The 20,820-nt window shown below is 35.4% G+C and overlaps 1 pseudogene; it reads left to right on the forward strand.

Annotated features, from left to right (window-relative positions):
- The window catches only part of LOC149145573 (serine--glyoxylate aminotransferase-like), an 85,072-nt pseudogene that overhangs the window by 31,678 nt on the left and 32,574 nt on the right, over positions 1–20,820 (forward strand).

Raw genomic sequence — 20,820 nt, forward strand, 5'->3', positions numbered from 1 at the left:
GTCAAGAGTGTCATTGGGAAATCATAGTACTTAAGGAAATTCACAACCACATTTCTAGCAGTAGAAGCACCACTCGATGACATAACAACAAGTGGAAAGACTTTCATGTGGGGAGTGGGTCAGTAGAGGTCCTTTATGGAGTAAAATAAGAATATCAATCAAGTGTTGGTTGTGGAATTATGAAACATGCAACATGCCTTCGAAGTGGAACCAAATGCAACTGGGTGTGTTATGGGATCGACCTTGATGTACGAAGGCCTCTATGCTACCAAATTGAAGTATTTCATGTGGAAGTTCTCAACTACCCTACCTATGAAAATAAGATTTATTCCCTCGTCTAATATGTGAAGAAATGGAAACACTATTTCATTGGAAAAGAGATAGTAATTCACATAGATCACTAACCAGTATAGTACCAATATGTCGAAAGTAAGCTACAAAACACTAGGAATTACAAGTTGATGGGGTTTCTACAACAGTTTTATTTAGTGATCATGTTTAAGAAGGGAAGGAAAAAGAAGATGGCTAACATTCCTTAAAGGCCAAAAACATCAAAGATCACAACTTTCGAAAATCTCATGCGCATGGAGATATTCAACCATGATACATACAAAGAAGCATTTTTAGATGATGAAGACTTCAAGGAGGTGATTTACCAATTGTAGAGTCAAAGACATGTGCACAATGGTGATATCATATTTGACTACCATCTCAAGGATGGTTACTCTATAGGTTAGATAAGTTATGGTTCCTAAAGGTCAATGACTTTATCTAATTAGAGAGTCTCACACCTCCCAGGTTGTAGGGAATTGTGGTGTAGGGAAGACAATGGCCAACTTGTAGAGGTATGCACATAAGCCCAAGATGAAAGAATAGGTAAATAGGTTCATAAAAATATGCATGGTTTGTTGCACCAATAAGCCTAGTAATATATAAAGGTCTATATCGTCCCTTACATGTACCCACATATCCTTCAAAATAAATTTCCATGGACTTTGTTGGTGGTTTACTAAAAACCAAGAAGGGATATGGCTACCTTGCCATGTTATTTAATAAGTTTAGCATGATGTGTGCTTTGATGCCTTGTAAAAGGACCATCAGTAGGAAAGAAAAAATAAACTTGTTCTTTGGATAGGTTCATATGCACTTAGGGATACCAAGGAGCATCGCTTTAGACATGACACGACATGCCTCAATGAATTTTGGACTACATTGTGGGATAATATGGAAGTGAATTTAAACATTTCTAGAACATTTTATCCACAGATGAATGGAAAAACAATAGTCAACAGGACCTTGGTACATATTTTTATGGGTTATAATTAAAATCATCCGAAGACTGAGGACGAATATTTGGTGTATATACAACACTCTTAGAATAGAGAAATCCACATTTCTACTAGTAAGTCCCCATTTCAAACTTGCTTTTTATATTTTCCACCTTCACTTTTGAATATTTCATACGGGATGAAAATAGGAGTAAGGGAGGATCTTATAGGGGATGTCCTAAGGGTAGAAAAGGTTGTTGAGAAGATTAGGTAGATCCATCTATAGGTACAAGAGACATTACAAAATTCATAGGAAAAATACAAGACCAGGCACGCCATTTGTACTGAGAAAAGATGTCATTTAAGGTGGGAGTTAATTTATGGTTACAATTGAACAAAAAAATGTTATAAGGTCATGGTAATAAAATCAATGATCTATGATGTAGTCCTTTCGAGACACTAGAAAAGGGGGGAGATAACATTTATAAACTTAGTCTACTCCTATACAGGCACATTTACTCAGTAGTGAATGTAGAGACTATGAAACTCTATGAACCTTCCATGGTAGATTAGGAAGAGGAATAAGTCCTCCATTTTATAGATGTTTGGCACCACATGCTCAAGGGAAATTTAAATAGGATACAATTTTACAAAATATATCTAGAACTACAAGAAAAGGGTAGCATGACCTTTAGTAGATTGGGTGAATGGCCAAGTTCCAAGCAAGGCTAAATGGTATGCCTAAGAGAAGGTGGAGGAAACACTTTCTCATATTATCTAGCAGTATTTTTGGGGGAACAAAAGCCTCCCAAAATGGGGAGGTGTGGCCCAAATCGGATCATTATAATTTTTTTCATCTGTATCGATGCTTTTAGAGTAGAAAAAGTGGAGGAATTAGTTGATAGGAACATTTTTACCAGTGGGACCCAATTTAGCAAATTGGGGTATGAAACCTTTTAAAAGTTGTTTGAGGCATCAAATGGATTCTTTTGGGATAAATTTTTGTTGCTCATATGTAGAACCTATTTGCATTATTCTATAGATTCCTTTCATATGACACAATAATCACCTCACTTAGAGTTTGTATGCAAAAGTTATGTCACTCATAAGTTGCCCAATATTCATGGAAAATGGGCTAGCCACATGATCATGCTGAAGAAAACTGTAGAAGATTCCATATTATAACTCTAGATAAAAGCTAATGTATTCAAACATAACTATTAGTAGGCTATTAAACTGTGTTATAATTAGTCACTAGGAGGAAAAGGAGCTCCATTCTATTTGAGTGCATTTTTTTCCATAGAGAAGTAGAGTAGCTAAAAGTGGCTAGGAGGGAGAAAATTGAGACGATTTTTGCACTGTAGTAGCCCACAGGCCATGGGCCTCACTTTTTTATACTTTTTCCTATTCTCCCTTCAGAGAAAGAGTGAAAAACATCCTTACCTTCCAATGGTTTTCTCTTGCAGGGGTTTCCTGGGTTATATCTTATGTTAATTTGTGGTTTGTGATTTTTATTCATTGTTATCTATCTTCTACATAATTAGAATTTGCATGCATAAAGAATAAACAAAAATTAACAGATCCATAAATCTAAGGAGAAAAAAACCCTCATAGTGTAGATTTTGAAATTTATAATATATTGTAGTATATATGTTGTGATAAATTGTCTAGTGGAATATCCATGATAATTTATAGATCATGCCCTCAAACTCTTCCATCCACCCAATACATACAATATATTGACCTTATTTCCACAATTTTAAAAACTCCTTCATTAATGAATCAACAAAGTACAAAAATATTTGTAGGCACAAAAATTGTTTATATTACAACTTTAATACAATAAATATAGGGCTCCTGTATCAGGGATCATCGCCCTTACAATTAGCCCTAATACAAGGAAAGCTAGGGTTTGAGGTCAACAACATTTGACTCTCAATCTACCCAAGAACAAGAAAAAACTTGACTTACTTGTTGAAGAAGCGCTTGACCACAACCCTTTCATTCCACTTGTCTTAAACACCTAGGAGGTTCTTCACCACTTATAGCCATAGAGATATGCTCATCTAATACCTCTTCAAATTAGTTACTCACAATATCCTTTGCGGCTCCAAAATCCTTGCAAACTTAGCTACAACACATCTTCCTTCTTATAGTGACAATGCTACTCCAAAAGTCACTAAACGTAAGTTCAACAAGTCTAGCTTCTCACAATGAATATACACACCAAATCAATTTCAACTTAGCCTCCAATAATTTTCCTTCTTATAGTGTATTAGCTCCTCCTATACCAACGTATAACAACTCCAAACAAGGTATTCAACACAATGATTTTTCCTCAACAAAATCATGGTACATTATGAATTCAATACTTTTGCAACTCACTGTCTATTTGCTTGCTCCAAGGTGACTATACATAGCCTTCAAAATAGAATATGCAATAGAGTGAATCTGCTCCTTAGATTATTATACTTAAGCCCCAAAACTGCTGCACAATCAAACCTCTATTGGATAGACCTTCACACACACACCTCAACACTCAATCTTCTTTATATACAAGCCAACAACACTAACATACAACACTCTTTATATGTTTGTATCTATGTGCAATGTATTCTCCACTTTTGAGGCATATTTTGGCCTCTTTTAGGATAGACCTTGGCCAAAAAATCCCGTGTTATTCCAAATTCCTTGTGGCTCTCCTTAACAGATTGCATTAAGGTATAATAGGTCTCATTTAGTGGCTTTCTCATCTCCCTCGTGCACAACATAAACTCATCCTCCAAAATAGAGAATTTAAATGGAAACTCATATAGTTTAGACCTAAGCTAGGGAATCATTTCACACATAGATCAACGTTTCATTTTCTCTTAATCCGAGCCTAAATCAAGCCCTATTAAGGCACAAAATCTCAATACAAATCTTTGCCTTGTCTCAAAACATACTTGACCCACCTTTTTGAGCACTTATAACCAAGAAAGACCATGAAACTTTCTCCTAATCCAAGCTCAACTCCTGCTGAGGTCTGCCTCTCCCTTAGCTTGCATACATTCCTCTTTAGATGAGATTTATGGTGTGTATTGATAACTCTCATGGTATCCTATACTTATAGTTTTCTCTTGTTTCCTTAGGTACCCCCATTTATCCATCATCGGTATCCTCACACAACAAAATGATTAAACAAATCATTCTTTTGGGTCTTTATCCCACCACTTAGGTACATAGGAGTTTAGTATAACTATTGCACTTATGTCATGTTAATTTTTTGGAAATAGAATAATATATAAGGAAAACAACCCTACATTCAAAGAAATTCCATCTCACTACAAAACCTAGTTCTAGCAACCCCCCTATGGCACCTCAAGTGAGACATCATCCATTTTGTGGGTGATTCCAAAAGGCTTGGGGTTGGAGTGGGTTTGCTGGTTGACATTGTGTTACAACCTAGGTCTATTTGAACCCCACGCCAATATTTTTTCACAAAAGAGGTGAAAAACCTAAACTATATTTCTTCTTCATAAGGTGACAAGTTAAAACTTTTCTCTCCAAAGTAAGCATTCTCATGTAGGTATAACTCACACATCAAGTATTGTTCCATGAAGTCATCCTACTAAAATGTCTCTAGGAATGTTTTGATGTCATTCATTTTATACTGTCTCTTCTCCTTTACTTTTTTTAATCTAAAGAGGAATTTTTTTCTTAAAAGAATAAAGGATAGGAAGGATAAGATCTCTTAACAACTTAGTGCACTATGTGCCAAGTCGTACATTTCTTATTTGTTCTTTTGGCACAACCCAAATCTATCCTATAATGATTTCACTTGCATCTCTTCCTTCTTACTCTCCTCTTTGAGCTTATTCCACTTTAATCTTTGAAGCATTAGCTATTTGTCCGAAGCCCTCTTAAGATTATGGAAACATTTCTCGTGCTCACTCAAAGGGATCACTTCTTAATACAATAAGATCGTCAACTGTCTCCTTTTGCTGAACTCAACAAGTAAAAATATTGAATTCAAAATCTCTTCAAACTTAGTTTGTTCTACCTCCACTAGCGTTAATGTATCCACTACTATTACTATCCCACTGATGTTAAAGTAGTGACTTCAATGGCTTCCTTCAAATTCTCTTGTTCTTTCAATTCTTCTCCTTCTTTCTCCGGCTGTACTACCTTAACTATTGGTTCTTGTGTAGTAGTAGTACCATTGGTGTGTTCTTGTGTACCAAAAATTTTATTTTCGTGAGGTTGCTCCGCTTCAATTGTTGGTTCTTTTATGAGAATAGTATCATCAGTAAGTTCTTGTGGTGCATCCCAAAAATCCTCAGGTTTCTCCGCTTTAACTATTTGTTCTTATCTGTCGATAACATCTTTAGCGAATTCTTATGGTGGAGCCCAAAATTTCACTCTCCACTTCAAATTCTACTTGCACTCCCACTAAAAGACTGATTGGATTATAAATTTCTTCCTTTGCATAACTACCTTCTTCAAGAAGCTCCCCACACACTTTGCATAATGGCTTCTTAGTTTTTCTTATCTCAGAGTGTGTATCTATCATTTCCACTACCTCAGATGGGGTTTCCAACCCTAATTGTTTCTTAAATTGAAATTTATCCTTAGCATATCAATTTGATTTGTTAAATTTTCATTCTCTTTTCTTAAATCATTAGTTTGTTGAGATAGAGGATCAGATTTAGACTTATGAGGTGGGGGGTTATCTTCCTATTTTTTCCTAAGTTCCTCTTCTTTCTCCTAGTGGCCTGCTCCTTTGACATTTTCAATTATTTGTAACAAACAAGGTCTCGGATGATGGAGAAGATGACGGTGTAACAATAATTGTAACCCTTTTCCTTCTTTTATGGGGGTTTTTCTTCCTCATTAGGGCATGGACCATATTCAAAACCTTTAGACTATCCAGTAGCAACATACACTAGTGTTTCAACATGAATTTAACTTTCAATGTAGGATTCTTTAGCTGGTGCCTTAGTAGGATAATTTTCTACAAGGACATCCTCCTGAGGGATTTGAATAGGTGTTTCAGTAGAGGAAACACTCCGCCTACTTAACTATGACTTTTTTCTTTCAACATGTTCATCTTGCTCCTAGGGCCTCTGTCTCTTCTACATCTTCCTAATCTGATACTATTGATCCTACCATCAACCTACTTAATCAACTCGTGATCCATCACACTTGTTTTTGGGTGTTTGGAATATTGAACAAACATCAACCATTTGTTGCAATTATTTGAGAATATAGTAGGGCATGTTAATTAATTTTTGATTACATAGGTGTGCCAACAACTATAAATGGTAATTAAAAACAATCTCAAAATGTCCTTCACAGGCTATAAACTTTTGAATGAAGTAGGCTACAAATTCTTAAGGGTGTAGATTTTTCCATTGGAACTATAATTTTCCTTCTAAACCAGCACAATATTTTATGAGGTAGGATTGTTACTCTAGAAATAACATCCCCTATAACAACAATTTGTGCTTCCCTTACCACCAAACATTTTGCATTCAAATCTTGTGTAAATTCGAAAGGAATTTTCTATAATGATTTAAGAAGAGAGTAGGGCATGCTGATTAATTGCTTGTTACGTAGGTGTGCCATCAAATAGAAATGGTAATTAAAAATAATCCCAAACTATCCTTCATAGGTTAGAAACTTTTGAATGAAGTAGGCTACATCTTATGAGGGGTACATAAGGGAAGTTCTATCCACTTCTCTCCACTTGTACCTTATCTCCTCATCTTCTTATAAAAAAGTAGCTTTGGCCATTGGAATTGCAATTTTCCCACTATACCAACAAAATCCTATGTAAGGTAGGGTTTTTTCTTTGGTAATAACACCCTCTATAATAGAAATTTGGACTCCCCTTACTAGCAAACACTATGCATTCAAAATTTATTCAATTTCTACAGAAATTTTCTTGTTAAACCCTTGTAACCATTAAAATATGTCAGTCATCCTATAACCTGGAATATCCCATAAGCTATTGGATAATCCATTAAGGAATCAATAGAGTCTAGTTCATGTTATACCAATGCTCCACCTATGGCTCTTACTGTCAAAGAAATTGTTATAGCTGCAACACTCCTTTATGCAAATGTTTTTTAAAAGGAGAATGCCAAGTTTGCTGGAATTGGAAATTTTTAGTTATGACAACATATAAGTTGGTTTTTAATTCCATATTTACAAAGTAGTATGGATGATTTGGAAGGATTTCAAAATAGTCACAGGAAATTTCATTGGAGTAACAATGAAAGGATGATAAATGATGTTATGAATGTGGATTTTATTGACACATGCCAAATCAAGATAATGATGTTGCATCATACAATAGTACAATACAAATCCACCCACTCCCCCCAACTTGGAAATCATGGTCATCCTCATCCAGTGTAATGAAATATTCATGACATCCTTAATGATAAAAATGCAAGTTAAAGATATAATTTTTACCTGTCATATACATACCAATCATGTTGACATGGTGATTGTGAGGGTAATGCTGATTAAGTTGAAATTGTGTGGTAATGAATTCATTGCAATTTTCTTTGGTGAAATCTCTCAATGCAATGATGATAGTACAAATAACTCGTATTTTGGGAAAATCCATTGTAACAACATAAAATCATAGACAGAATTCATGATTTTACTAAGAATAACAAGTACATGTGGTGCATATTCAACAACAACTTGTGATGATTAGCAGGTACAAGTACATGTAGTCTATATCCACAGTAAGTTGTAATGGTCGGTAGGTATAGGAACATTTGGTTCGTATCAATAACAACACTCAATGTTCATTATAACCAATAATGTCTGCAACAACTTTTGTCCTTCAACAATAGTGATGAGATCAATTATTACAACCAGAGTGTGACAACTCCCAAGGCTACTAGCTTTAATTATCAATCTATGGTCGTACAAACTTAAGAGGTGGAATTTTTGTATGCACAGTAAGTTGAGCTCTACTCAAGTTGCTATGCAATAATGGACAAAACCAAGGTATACAGAGACCATTCTATCAACTGAATCCAGATTTCCAAGAATGAAAAGATATTGCATAAAAGCAAGTTCTAATCTACTTGCAGGAATGGAAATATTAATCTAATTGCAGAAATGGAAATGCTTATCTACTTTGCAAAAATGGAAATGATAGTCCACTTGCAGAAATGTAAATACTACTCTACTTGCATAAATGTAAAGGCTAATCTACTTGCAAAATGTAAACAATAATCTAATTGCATAATGTAAACGTTAATCTACTTGCAAAATGTAAACATTAATATAATTGAAGAAATGTAAAGGTTAACCTACTTGTAGAAATGTAATGGCTACTCTACTTGCAAAATGTAAATGTTACATCAAAGGAAAGCCTAGTCTATGTATAAGAAATAATAATATTTGAAATGGAAACCCTAGCTTAGAAAGCATAAACCAAAGAAGAAAAACTTAATCTAACTTGTATGAAGTAAAGAGCATGGAATAAGCCTTCAATCACTTAATTTAAAATCCTAGTAAGAGAGTTGATTAAGTGGTTCATAAAGTAATCATGTAAATCACCATTGTAACATTCAATTCATGAACTTGTTTAGTAACTCTAATTTAAAAGATGAATTGTAGTGGTGAAGAGGTAGGTCATAAGTGGTCTCTAATATTCCTGAATCATGGTTTCAAAGCCTAAGGGACATTATGAAGATATAGGAGGAAAAAAAAATCTTTAAGGACAATTATGAAGTTTGGAGAGCTTGTACTTAGTGCTACAAGATGCTACAAGATTTCTACATGATTGCTATAGGATTTCCATGTTTTGCTACAGAATTGAATTTATGAGCATTCTGAGGGATAAAATGTGATATAAAGTTGAGTAATGGTAGTGGAAGGAGGAATAAGGTTTTACGAGTCCCTTTCCAAGCTTATTACCCATTAGGGGCCCATATTTCATAAGGAGAAATTCACACGGTGGCCTTCAAAAAACTAGAAATGAACTCTTGATGAACAATGTTTTTGAAGAAGTTTTCAGGAAGGAAGGAAGGAGTTGATGGTAGGATGAGAAGTGGAAATGACAGTGCTATACCCTATAATCCAATAGCAAGACCTACACACCACAAAAATTACTCAATATTTCTAAACATAGAGCATGCTAACAGTATAAAGTGCAGAAAATTCAAATAGAAGGAAACGATGAGTTGAATTTTATTCAGGAGCTTCCTACTTCATGCAAAATGAAACCTAATTTTTTATTATTTCCAAAACAAATATCACAACCAAATTTCCTAGGAAGTATGATTAGTAATTGTGCACAGGAAACATTTTCATATAAACAAAACTTGCATAAAGGAAATATTGCTAATTCTATGTAGATAAAAGGTAGATGAAAAATAAATTATTCAAATGAGGGATATTAGAGTGCTTGGGTTTGGCCCTAACACAAGGGAACTCATCCCTCTAAAACACACTCAGATTTAAAGCAAAAATAGACTTCTCATTGATCTCAAAAAGTGCTCAAGTACATGGAATGTAAATGGCAAGTAAAATCTCTTAGACCTAGTAATCACTATTATTCTCTAAAAGTTTGAATCCTATTGAGTCCTTGGGCTTCCTTATTTATAAAAAAATGGTTGAGGGGAAGCTTCCTTGGAAGGAGGGTTGTTTCCCTCCGAAATCCCTAAAAATGTGGAGCTATCTCCCTCAAATCCTCACAATATTTGTGTTCATCAACTGTGGGTAGATCCTCAAAGTGTGGGTGAGTAAATACAAGGAACAAGTCAAGTTGTACGTGAGTATATGCAGGGGACAAGCTTCCTACATCTTCTCTAGCTACCTCCAACATACTTATGCACAGTAAATGCACTCTTTTTCGTCACAATAATCATGTTAGGCCACAATATATCATAAATATCATTTAATATTCCTAATTAACAAATTATATTTAAAAAGGTGTTATCAAATGCGAGGAGAGAGGTAAATATATGTTGAAGGATGGCCATATGGGCCTTGCTATATACCTATTAGTGAGGTCCATCAAGCAACAAATTACGGTTACAAGTGAAACAACAAAAATATTAGAAGGTTGTAAATACAAAAGAAAATATGTGTTGATTACCAACAAGATGGTTCTCATTCACCACTTCATCTAACCATGCCACAGAAGGGTTTTCATCATGATACATTTTCATTATTTTTATTTTTATTCAATTTTTTTTTTTTTTTTTAAGAAAATGAATTAAATGATTGGTCGTGTAGGAATATTTTCCTTTACCCAAACAAATTCAAGTTCTGAATATGATACAATGTTAATGAATGAATCCTTATAAGTTATCTTATGATACAACTAAAGACAATGTCCATTAGAAAGAAAGGATGTTTACAACCCATTAAATTAGGTTTTCAATCTTATAATCCCATTGTCAAAGACTGGATCCACTTCATAAGGACCTAGCCACCTGATATAGAGATTCCCCTTAAAATATTTAAATATAGAATCATACAACAAAGCCCAGTAACCTTTTCAAAACACCTTCTTTTTAATAAATCTTTAATGCCACTTGGCACAGTGTTGTTGGTAATATCAAACAATTACACAATAGTGAAGAACATTTCTCCTAACTCATTCAATTGGTTTTTTGGTGTTTATGTGCTGCGGTCAAATCTAGATTCACCTCCAAGAAAATTATGAGTGTGTTTATTTCAAATCCAATGGGAAAGATAAGATTATTACCATACACAAGTTCACAAGGAGAAAAATCTGTGATATTCTGCCAAGTATTTTTGTAAGTACATAACACCATTAGAAGTCTTTTAGCCCAATCTCGATGGTGACTTTCCACAATTTTTATAAGAATTGCTTCAAGCACTTTATTAGTACTCTCCACTTTACATTAGCCCATGGACGGTAAGATGAAGTAACCAAGTGATTAATATTGTATTTCTTGACAAGGTTCTGTATAAGTTGGGAAGTAAATTGTGTTCCTCGATTCATAACTATCTCCTTTGGCACTCCATACCAAAAAAAGATATCTTCATCTAATCGGATAGGTTGGCCCATCCTCTAGTAGTTGTCACACCCTTGTACATACTTTCTTGCATCTTGGAATATGATAGGCCAAAAATAGCCTATCTAAAGCACTTTATGACTTGTTCTCCTATGAGAAAATTGACCTCCATAAGGCTTTTCATGAAAATCCTTTAGAATGTCATGGATGTCATCTTCTCTCATACATCTTGGGATTTGATGATATAGACTATTATGGAAGAGATATCCATATAACCAAAAATATTGGGAAAATTGTTGAATGATATTTCATTACTCCCTAGGAGAAAGGTGATACAAAATCATTCCAATAACAAGGTTGTAACCCCCCAGCCCATATTTTCCCACTTTCACCATCCTGCCAGGGAAAAAATGAGCTAAGGGATACTATGACAAGACCCAACCTCCTAGATTCATTAAGGAATTAGAGTCGACACTAAGGAAGTGGGGTAAACAAACTAGAATTTTACTAACCTTCCTCAGGAGATACAAGACCCCTAAGAGCTAAACAACCACTCTAGGTGCCCAAATCTTGAGTTGGATAGTTATTTTACTAATCTAGACTGCAATTCACAGGCATAACACTTCATCCACGCAATTGTAGGTCCCCAGTCGCATGCATAAGCCTGCAAGGTAGCGACTGCAGTTCTTAGCATATGACCCCAGAATTAGTGTCACCTTTCAGGGCCTGTCTCCATACCACTTCCCATAACTTAATGAGACTTTCCATAATGATATATGACATCAAGACAAACACATTCATACAAAATTTTCTCAAAGAATTGACCTGAGAAGACCTAACCATGACAGTCATTTCGTCTAATGCATTGTGAATATGTAATCTACAAGTCATAAATGCATATCTGAACATAGGGGTCTTATACTTATCTGAAAATCATCAATAAGGTATAATGACCTCTCACAATAGCTGCAATAACATCTATTAGGTCATGATTTTAATAACTATTCATTTACTAATAAAAACATGTTATGAGCCATAACTAGAATCTGTTATGAAACCATGCTTATAACTACCATATAACCAAAATAATAACAATGATAGAATAACAATCAAAGTGGCATAATAATAAGTATAAATACTCATGAAATACCAGAAGAAAATAGTTATTACTAACATATAAGAAACACAACCAAGTCAGGGACTTCCATGTACCACTCGACCATATATTGGGCTAAACCAAATTTTATTTCAGCAAACCACCCCCATGCCAAATTTCAAGCATGAATGTGGGACTCACAACAAAAAAACCAAGGCTTCGTCAAGATTTACTGCAATCACACCAAAATTGGTCAAGGGACTCTTAGGCCTGAAACAAGCACCTACACAACCAGGCTTTACCACAATCCCGCCATTATTGGCCAAGGTATTCCTAGGCCCAAACAAAAACATACATTACCAGGCTTTGTTGCAATCCATCCAAAATGAGTCAAGGGATCATGAGACCCTAAGAAAGCTTGGATTCCTTGAAATTTATTCACCAATACCTTGAGGAATTTGAACATCTCCACCCTCAATATTTACCTCAATCTTGCCAAAACTAGTTAAGGGATTCCTAGACCCTTGGGAATTTTCCTAAGACCACCTCACCCGATTCCAAAACCAACTAGAAATCCAAAGCTCAACCAAATGTAAGAACCCCATCACACCATGGCAAGGAAAGATTGAAACCATTGTCTCACCTAGAAAAACCCATGCTAATGATAGCAAGAGAACCAAATACACACATGCATGTACTATGCATGCCAAATCTAGCAATGGAATAATACATGCAACTCAATACCTACAAAGTAATCTTGTTGTAGCCACTTGATCCAACTCTTTCTTGCCTGGTCCTTTCTTTCCTTTTCTTTATTTTCCTTCCCCTGCCTTCCTTTATCGAATGCTAGAGTTCTCCAAGAATGCTCTAAGTGTGAAAGAGTATGAGAGACAAAAGAGAACAGAGAGAGAGCTCCAAGACTGAGATGACAAAAGGTTAAATTGACAAAAGCTGTGAACTGATCCTCAAAAGAATTTTTATCATTGAGGCTTCTATTTTCTTCAATTTCTTCTAATTTTCCTCACATGCAATCTTGTGACCTTTCACCTTCATTTTCTCCTAATTTACTTTATTCCATAAATAAAATACCAATTAATGCCACCTTTCCTTTGCCAATTTACTTAGCCATAATAAACCAAAATGAATACCCACTAGGATGTTTTTCCCAACATTCAGCTTGGAATACGTGCCCCGTGACCTTGGTCTTATTTTGCCTTTATTAACTTTATTACATGAAATTTTAACCCAGGGATGTTACAAAGGTAATTGGTGATATCTACTTAATAAGGCGAGTAAGTGGAAAGCGCAAACAAATATTCATTTAGAAAAGAATCCTTAATATGCATATTATCATTATAGTTAGGAAATCTCAAAAGGAAATCAATAACAACATTGTGACTACCATGCCTATCTATAATGGTGATATTAAATTCTTACAGTAATATCAACCACCTAGTAACCCTAGCATTAATGACTATTTTGTTCATTAGAAACAAAATAACAGAATGATCGATATGCACAAAATTTTGATAGCTAGTGATATAATTCCTAAATTTGTTGATAGCAGGTATAAGAGCTAGAAACGCTTTCTCTGTTACTGTATAATTTTGTTTTGTAGGAGTTAAATTATCGTTGATATAGTAGATGGCATAAGGTTTATTTTCTAATTGTTGTCCTAGCACAACCCAAATGGTTGTATCAAAGGCATCCGTCGAGGTGTGGAATGGCATGAGTATAGTTTGGTCCTCACTATATACGAGCTACTATTACACACCTCTTGAGCTCTGCAAACACATTTCTCTACTTATTAGTCCATATAAATTATCCATATTTTGTTAATACAACAAACAATGGAGATATAATCTTTAACCACATTTTATATAAAGCATCTATAATAGCCTACATGCCCTAAAATCTATGTACCTCATTTTGTGTCGTAGGAGTAGGAATCTTCAAAATTGCCTCATTTTTTGCTAGATCAACCTGTATACCTGCAACAGAGAGAGAGTGTCCTAATACAATTCCCTTTTTCATCATAATATGACACTTTATAGTGTTGAGATACAGGTCTATATACAATGCTCAAGTACCTTTTCAAGATTATTTAAAGCTTCATCAAAATCATCACCATAAGACATAAAATCATCCATAAATATCTCCATTCAATCATTAACGAAATTAAAAAAGACTCCTAATACAACATGTTAGAAGTTTGTTGGTGCATTACGAAGTCCAAAAGAGCAGATCTATAGGAAAATGTATGCCATACACATGTGAAGGTAGTCTTGTCTTGATATTCAAGAGCAATTTTAATTTGATTATAGCCACTAAGCCCATCAATAAATGAGATTTTTTTTTTACCAAATAGGGTATCAAGGACTTGATCAATAAAAGGAAATGGAAAATGGTCCTTATGAGTGGCTTTGTCAAGCTGCCTATAGACAACACATATTCTTCACTTGCTAGTCTTTTTAGGAACAACAACAAGTGGAGATACCCATTGACTATCAGAAATTAAGTTCCATTGAAGAGTTTTTTAAGTTCTTCCTTAACAACATATTTTAAGGCAAGGTTCATTCTTCATTGAGGTTGTTGGATGGGCTAGAAACCTTCATTCAAATAAATAAGGTGAGTGCATAACCAAGGTGAATATCCTTCATGTCCTTATAGTCCCATGCAGAATCTTCTTCATACTTTCTCAACAAATATTGTACCAGCTTCTTTGTTTGTGTAAGGGATAGATTGGAATTAATATTCAAGATATTTCTAGGCTCTATATTGACAGCTGGAATACACTTAATTCTAGGGGTTATAGGTATTTCTTCCATAATCAGATCATTAGTAGTTTCTTCTTCATTGGATTTGTATATTATATAACTCAATAATAGAGAAACTGGATGTGTAACAACATAGGAATAACTAATAAAGTTGTTAATGGTATCATCCTTAGTCTCATTTTTTAAATATAAGGCTTTTCCAATAGTGAGAAGTGGACATGCATCAACTTCCTCTGGTTCAAATTCAGGTCATAAAGGATTCTCATATTTAACATTCATCCTAGCTGGGGGATAGAGAAAAACATTCCTGGTAGTATACCCATTTGATATGGTCATAAACCCATCTTTACAACTAATAAAAGAATCTACAGTGGCTAGCTAAGGTTTGCCTAAGATCAAAGGAAGTCCTCCTAGGCATGTTTTGGGCAACAACACTACAAAATCCATTGGGTACTCCCAAGAATCAACTAAAATAACTATATCCTCTAGTCTTAGTTATGGCCGATTTTTGTAACTATCAACGAGTTCTAGCATAGTAATGGTTGGTCTTAATTTGGTAAACCCAAATAGTTCAACGATCTCCCTAGTCATTATATTGATTGCAGCTCCCAAATTAATCAAGGTATTTGGAATGGGTATTCCTCCAATATGAACAATCATTATTGGGTTCCCAGGATCCTCATATTTAGTAGGTGGGACCTCTTCTAACATTTTCTAACATTAAGTATGATAGTTCTCCTACCACATGTACAGTGGGTGGATCCCTGGGTTTCTTTCCAAGTTTCTTGACACATAAATTGAAACATTTAATATTTCTTGGAGTGGTGGGATTCATCCATGTAAATTTTCCATTCCTTTTAGAAAATTGGACTCGGGTTGAGGGGTAGCATATAATACAGTTAATCTTTCTAGATATGGTGGGTGTAGAGAGATCTCAGTACTAATCACATCTTCAACTAGCACAAGCCCTACAGTAGCAATGACATCAACTATTTTAGAAGGTCCAACTATTATAGAAATATCAATCATAATAGTGATACCAATTTTTACAACGGGACCGATTTTTATAGTGGTATTGGTTTAGCAACAATATTATTAGCTACTATAGAGGGTTTAGCCTATTATTTATCAAATGAACCTTGAATCGGAGTTTCTTCCCTTGGAAAATTGTCTTCCTCATTTTCTATGATAACAGGGGAAACTCTTGGATATACTATTCTCCTTGATCGTAATCATACCTCATTACATTCCATAGGTGAGATACAGTAAGTGGGGAGAACTATTGTTTCAATTTGTTGCATTGCCTTGTTATTGGGATTAGAGGTAGGTTATACAGGTAACTAAGGTCACAAAGGAGGACCACTTACTAGTACATTTGAAGGAAGTTGCAACTGTCATTGCTACATTAGTAACTGTATAAGTATTTTATTACGAAAAGTGGTTCCTTACCATGCTTTTGTCCACACAAGTGATTGATTTAGAGGAGAATGCCATTGGGGCAATGGAATTGGATCCACTAGAGGATGGATAGGAGGTTGTGATGGGGCTACAGGGTATTGCATTTGCTCATAAATTTGTTTAAGATTATACATACTATACTAATAATTAAAATAAGAAAAAGGATCTTGGACCATATTTTGTGGTCGAGCTTGCCAAGGGTTATTAGGACCAATGAAATATGTTGTTTCATCCTCGTTTATTAATTCATTATAAACTACATTTAGTATTAGAAATCATGATAATTGCTCTATAGAATGTTCCCATTCATAAATATTACATGTCCCTATATTGTTGAGTGGGAATTTTCTAAGCGGATGCATTTTTCTGCATTTAGGGAAGAATATAGACAAAGCTTTTCCTACTTCAATCTGCCTTTGTTTATCATGTAACACACCAAGCTGAGAATATAGGGAGCTCGTAATGTCATTTTTAAAGTATTCTAACAAATTTCCAATTTCCACTCTTGTTACCCCACCATTGGTTGATCTTTGTATCCTGGAAAAGGCAACTTGTGCCAAAACCTTACTTCCTGTTGATCCTATAGACCTTCTTAAGAAAGTGCAACAATTGTATCATAGGGTTCTTTACATATGTCCCGTTTTCCCATGATATTTATTATATCTAGGCAGTCCTCCTTAATTCATCTGATCAAAATATTCTTTAAGATGTCCTTATCCAAATTACTATGCTTGGATTTCTACAAATTATAATGAAAATGTTTTATATATTCTTCCAATCTTTCTTTGTCTATTTGGGACATTCTAAATAACTACACCATTTTGTCCCTAGTCCTACTATAGCCCTAGTACTTTTCTAGGAAGGTTTTCTTCATATATTCCCATGAAGAAATAGATGAACCCCCTAGCCCCATAAACCATCTTAAATTGTCTCCTTTAAAAGTAGCAGGGAATAAATTTAATTTTTGGGATTCTAAGGTATAATCATAACTTCTACATAGGACATGAAATTCAAAAAGAAAAGCATATGGATCTTTGTATGTAGTACCTTGGAAAAACAGAAGGGCTAATAGGGGAATATTCTTCATAGGTTGTTTCCCCTAAACATTTTCAATAGGGAACTCAAAGGTAGCCATTGTCTCTCCATCCATTCCCTTTCTGAATTTGAAAATCGTTCTTAATAGGTTTGTTGAAAATAGCAACAAGAAATGATAAAAATAGAATCCACAATATTCCAATTTTAATTTTTCCTTGAATTAAAATTCGAATTTAGTCTCACCAGCTGCTTGAAAAATAATTAATTAATTCATCTTGAGTTAATTAGTTCGAGAAATTCAAGTTAGAAGTCTTTCTGAAGTCATGCAATAGTTATCCCTTAAATTAAGGAGATTATCCCTTAATTAAGGATATAAGATTGAGTTATATTTGATATGTAATTAGTTAGCTCAGTTTACTGAGTTAAGTCGAGTTAAATTAGTTCCAAACTGATTGAGGAACTAATTGTGAGTTACCAGTCAATTGATTCATGCACTCAACTGGTGTACTCTAGATAACTAAAGATTCTCTCATCATTAACTCATGCATGTTTGTTCTAAGAAAGACCCAGTTGAGCTAAATGTCAACTACAGGTTACTATCATTTGCATGTGTTTTCCTATAAAGGAAACTCATCCATGCAGTCAAGGAAGGTTCCTTGAGGATTGCACAGTTCAGACAGGGTGTAGGATCAGTGTGAGTGATCAGTCTTCTACTTGGTGACAGGAGGATCATCTAGGAGAAACTGCACAAGGAAATAGGAGCTTGTAGGGCAGAGAGGAAGGGTTTTGAGAAGCTTTGATTTCCTATGAGAATCCAGGAGGATTGTACTGAGAGATGGCTAGCTGTGAAAGCTAAGGCTTTGTGTAATTTTGAGATATTTCCACCTTGTATGATATACAGATAGTGAGGTTTTTAGCTAAGGCTTTCCCCTGAGTATTTTCTGTGTTTCATGTGCATTGATTCTTCTTCTGGTTATATGTGTTCAACTTGATCTTGTTCAAATATTTTCAACTTCCGCAAGTTTGATAGTAGAAGTAGATTATAGTATTTTTCTTTGGTATATTGCATTATCAAGTTAATCTACAATCAAATTTTCTACATAGATCTCAGAGGTAGATTTGTAGAGAATTTGCAGAATTTCTACATGGTATCAGAGCTAGCTGATCTATAGAGAAATTTCTACAAGTTTTTTGGAGCTGTGAATAGTACACAGAGAAGAGAATTCAAAGTTTGAAGTTTGGGGTTGTAGGTGCAAATCAAATTCTTATCATACTTTAAGGTTGGCCAATGATGTTCTATGGCTTGAGACTCGAGTATGCCTTGGAAGGCAACTCAAATTACACAACATGGAAAGATTGCGTGGAGGTTGTATTAAAAGACAATGGCTTGAAGGATTTCATTGATCAATAAATCCCAAAGCTAGGTTCAACTAATGCACAAGAGTTGGCTGAATGGAAGAAGTGTGTGGCGAGTTCGAGACGGATCATCCTTGAGGGAGTTAGATACCATACTGTCTCGAGTATCCATGGGAAGGATACTCCATATTCAATGTGGAAGACATTGAACGACCTCTACCAGAACAGTAGCGACCAGAGGAAATTGGCACTCAAGGATAAGCTTCGAAGAATCAAGATGGAGAACAGCAATACTATTTCCACATATCTAAACAAGCTCACCACTTGTAGAGATGAGCTTGGAAGTGTGGGAGTAACTACTGTCGATGATGATATGGTGAGCCTCACTCTCCTTGACCTTCTAAAGAGTTGGAATAGTTACCAGGACTCTATGAATGAAAGGGAGAAACTGCTAGATTGGGAACGACTGTGGTCAGATCTCATGCAGGAGGAGATCAGGAGGAGCACACAAGATGGTTCTTCATCCAAGGATGATGATGAAGAAAATATGGCCTTAGCGAGTAAGGCAAGGAAAGGGAAGGGGAAGGCTTCCCATTCCGAATCAAATTCTTCTCATGGATGGAAGAAGGTTGACAAGTCTAAAGTGAGATACTTTAATTGTCATGAGATGGGTCATTATGCAACTAATTGCCCATCAAAGAAGTCCAAGAAGGGACCCTCAGAAGGATCGGAAGGTGAGGCATTAGCCTCTCAGTTCGAAATGGACTTCACCCTCATCGCATGCATGGTGTCATCGATGATGGGTTGTGGTTGGTATCTTGACAATGGAGCCTCATTCCACATAAACAGCGATAAAAGTTTATTCAGTACCTTAGAGGAGAAACACCTCAAGATGCACATAGATATGGGTGACGACGAAAAGTTTAGTGTTTCAAGAGTGGGCATGGTTGCTTTTTAGAGGGAGAATGGAGCTTCTATCACCTTGACAGATTTGAAGTATGTGCCTGGACTGAAGAAGAACTTGGTATTGATCGCGATGTTGGAGGACAAAGGCTACGATGTTTTCTTCAGCAAGGGAAAGGTTTTCCTTAGACACATCACCATGAAACAGGTGAAACAGATTGGTTCATGAGTCAAGAACCTATATGCTTTTGAGGTTGAAGATGCATGCAAAGCCTTGAGGAGCAAGGCAAATGTTAGAGACTTGGTGGTTGAGAGGGAGAGTAAATTACCTCTCAACATGCAGTCCCAGAAGAATTCTCAGACAATTGTGGAGGAGCCACAATTGGAGAAGTGGGTAGAGGGATCACATGCAGCCAAACCTCCAGGTGTGCAGTGGGGCGATATGAAGTGATAGTCCCAATAAGGTTGAAATTGGGCAGGGTCCATTGAGAGGTTTTATCTCATGGATCGTACCTTGCTACGGGAGCCTAAAGTACATAGTAGCGAGAGGAATCAGTGGGATTGATGCAGTCAGAGATCAAAGTGACAGAGGCTAGAGTAGTTAGATACTGAAGAGTGCAGAGAAGGACTGACAACAATGCAGAAAGGTTGAGTCAGTAGAAGTGAAGAGTTTTCAGTCGACAGAGGCAATAACGGTCAGATACGTTGATGACAGATGCATCATATTGATTCAGGTTGGATGTTATTTTTGTTTCTAGAGTTGCTGGAGCAACAACACTAGAGAGAAGCATTGCATGTAGAACATTCCAAAGGTTCAAGATCAGGATCGAGTTGAATTCCTTTCTTGTTGAGATGGATTGTTTAAAATAGCAACAAGAAATGATAAAAATAGAATCCAGAATATTCCAATTTTAATTTGTCCTTGAATT

This window comes from Pinus tabuliformis, chromosome X (genome assembly GCF_031772625.1).
Source record: "Pinus tabuliformis cultivar Carrire ecotype Pingquan chromosome X, CPIR1, whole genome shotgun sequence".
NCBI lineage: Eukaryota > Viridiplantae > Streptophyta > Pinopsida > Pinales > Pinaceae > Pinus > Pinus tabuliformis.